Here is a 3,291-nt window from a genome sequence, read left to right as displayed (position 1 = left end):
TTGGAAGGGATCCTCGGGGATCATCAAATCCAACGCTCAGCTCCGCGCAGGAACGCACAAAATCAAACCTCACACGTGACAGCACTGTTCAAACACTTCTTGAACTTTAGTCTTGTTGCTGTGCCCACTGCAGCATGTTCCATGGCACCACACTCCAGCGCAGAACTCTTCCCTGACCTTCAGCTGACCTGCCCATAGCACAGAGTTAGTTCACCTGTGCCTTCCTATTTGCACTGCTTTGTAGCCTGATTGAATGTTTGAAATCAGTGCCCGGCCAAAACCCCACAACTTTCCCTTATCTGCCAAAGATGAAAACACCCGGAGTTATCTGCAGAAAAAAGCTACTTGTTAGCACTGATACTAACCAGAGGAAATTAAAACTAACACTCTGAGGAGCAGAAAAAGAAAGCCGTTTGGGATTTTCCTGCCTCCTTTTGCTTTTGGTTTCACTTGACCAAGCAGCGTCCCGCTCACCACTCGTGTCTGCACGGAGCAGAGCGCTGCGTGTGCCGGCCCCAGCACCATGCTGCCTGCCCACACCTCTGCCCACCAGCACAGCACTGTAAGGACGCTGCCAGCCCCACGCGGGGGACGGACCAGCATCAGGAGAGCAGGGGGAACAGGAGACTTCCAGTGAGGTAAGATGGCTGTGCTTGTGCTGACATTTCCTTTCTCTCCTTGCAGATGGGAAGCTCAAGCAGCTGTTGTTCGGTGAGTAGAAGGGCTTTGAATCACCGTTCTCCCCAGCTCTCCGTGTGCTGCCCCAGAGTTTTGGGGTGATGTGGCTGCTTCTGTGTTGAAGCTGATTCTCACCATTCTCTCCCAAGGAGAAAGCAAGAGAGATGAGAGATTTCCTCCTACAAGATGTCCCTCCTATTTGTGAGAACAACTTTATGGAAGTATCAGAGAACAGCATTGAGGCTGGGGACATAGTGCTTTTCAACATGCAGTCCAGCAGCAATGCTGCGTTCAGCTTCAAGCACGCGGTTGTCTACTGTGGGGACGGGGAGGTCATCCACTTCCAGAGTAAGTGCACGTGCCCTGCCTTCATGTCATGGCAGCCCACAGAGCGACAGGGTGATGGCCAACTCTTCACGTTTCAGATACCGTGTTCACTTTTCAGATCTCTTGTATCACTTTTCAGATTCAAGAGCAGGGCAAATAAGCAAAGAAGGGTTCCAGATTATGAGACAGCAGAACGGGAAAGGCAAGGTTCTCAGGAAAAAGGACGGGATCAACCTTGAGACCTTCAAGAGAAAAGTCAGGGAGCTGATGAACAGCACAGCCACATACAGCTTCAAGGACAACAACTGCATCAACTTTGCTCTCTATCTGCTGGATCTGGGGGATTTCAGCTTTCAGTCTGTAAGTATGGAACCAGGATGGGGCATTTGCAGGGGGGCCACACAAGTCCCAGAACAAAAGATATTCTTTGCCTGCAGACAAACAGCCTTGAAGAGGAACTTGAAGGTTTGACTGTGAGTACATTTGGTGTCACTGCGCCCCGTGTGCTTGAGTCCCCAAGAAGGGTTATGGCCCCAAAAGATCTGGGTTCCCAGAAGAGGGTTGGGTCACCAGGGGACCTGGATGCCCGAGGAGGGTTGAGTTCCCCCGTGAGGGTTCGGTCCCCAAGAGGTCTGGGTTCCACAAGGCAAGCAGGATCCTTGGAAGTGTTGGGTTCCCAAAAGAGGGCTGTTTTCCCCACTGATGGTCCAGTCCCCAAGAATGGTTGGGTTCCCCAGTGAGGGTTCAGCTCCCACCAGATTTGGGTTTCCAAGGAGGGCTGCATCCTCAGCAGTTGTTCAGGTCCCCCAGAACGATTGTGTTCACCAAGAAGGTTTGGAGGCTTTGGGTGCTATCTCCAACTCTCCCAGGCACAGCACAACATGATCGTCTGAGAGGATTCCAGAGTCTCATTCGCCAGCACAGACCCCTGGCAGAGCTTTGTCTCCACCATTCGTCTTTCCACATGTCCACTTCCTTCAAAAGATGACCATTCTGTAGGCGTTCCTTTCCATCTTTTTGTGCTGGATCATGTCACAGTTGGAGCTCAGCACCCCCTGCACAGGGGTAGAAATACTAATAAGCTGCTTTCTTGCTGCCTTATTGTGTTTGCCTTCTTCAAATAATCAGTGCATTCAGAGTATTTTGCAAATAGAATTACTTGTTAATAATAGTGCTTATCTGGGTACAACAATTCTTTTCAGCAACTTCTTGTACTGCTAATATCTATAGCCAAATAATAGTAGCCAAGGTAATGGTATCTTAAGTAATTAGAACGAAAAATTTAATCCTTCTTATACTACTCAATCTATATCCAAATAGTAGCATCCCATGTAATAGTATGTCACATAATCGCAATAAAAAATAACATCCCAAATAATACCTGGAGATTCCCGTGTCTTTATGGGTGCCTGCAACCTCCCAGACGTTCGCTGGGACCATCACACGGAGTTCAGGAAATTCCTGATGCCTCCTGAAGATAGCGGTTTGGTACAGGACCCAACTCCTTGGTTATCCTGTACAGAACAAGGAGCCGATCCCAGTGGGCCCCTTGCACCCCGCGCCATCTTACAGGTCTGTGTCAGATGGGACCAGAGCCGGGCAGAGCCCTGGGAGTGACCGCGTCCAGCCACAGCTTGTGCCACCACCCCTCCCATCCAGATTTCCACCACAGAAGTGTGTTTTGGTGCTGAGAACCAAGCTCCAGCAGGCTCTAAGTGGGGACAGCACACACCGCGTCCCCAGCCTGGTATGGATGACCTGCTCGGTCATGGTCTCACCCATCACCTGTCTCTGGGGTCCCTGCCTGCTTACAGTCCCCATTGTCACCACAGTAGGCACACTGCTGTGCTGTTTCACGCTCCAGCAGGGAGAGATGTGGGCCCAGACTTCTTTCTGCTGCAGGTGGCAGTGCTGGAGGGCAGGGGAAGTAATGGTGGCCTGTGAGTATCCCTGCTGCCTCTTCTCCCCACTGCGTGGAGTCTCCAAGGAGCGCTGGGTCCCCAGGAAGGGCTGTGTCCCCAAGGAGGGTCGGCTCCCCAAGGTGGCTGCAGCCACCTCCCTTCATCCTCATGCTTCACAGTTTCAAAGACACATTTCCCGTACGAAATACAGATTTAATTGTGTTTTTTTTTTCTACTTTCTTGGGCTGCATCATTTCACAGGAGGTCAGTCCGGGGAAGATGGCAGCACCAAGAGGGAGAGGGCAGAAATGAGCTGAGAGACATGAAGTCAGCTGCAGAAATAGGATGCTCAGCCACACCACTAGCAGCCGAGTCCAAAGGAGGA

The 3,291-nt window shown here is 51.1% G+C and overlaps 1 long non-coding RNA gene across 1 annotated transcript; it reads left to right on the top strand.

The window, feature by feature from the left end:
• Positions 1 to 172: 172 nt before the first annotated feature.
• LOC122191263 lies at positions 173 to 861 on the top strand. Its single transcript, XR_006182335.1, has 3 exons — positions 173 to 562; positions 685 to 711; positions 828 to 861. It is a non-coding gene; the product is annotated as an uncharacterized LOC122191263 (long non-coding RNA).
• Positions 862 to 3,291: the final 2,430 nt, after the last annotated feature.

Source organism: Lagopus leucura, unplaced genomic scaffold (genome assembly GCF_019238085.1).
Source record: "Lagopus leucura isolate 7727_CA_CO unplaced genomic scaffold, USGS_WTPT01 34085-0_obj-0_obj, whole genome shotgun sequence".
NCBI lineage: Eukaryota > Metazoa > Chordata > Aves > Galliformes > Phasianidae > Lagopus > Lagopus leucura.
The sequence above is the reverse complement of the archived record's forward strand: the minus strand, read 5'-3'. Positions and strand labels throughout refer to the sequence as shown.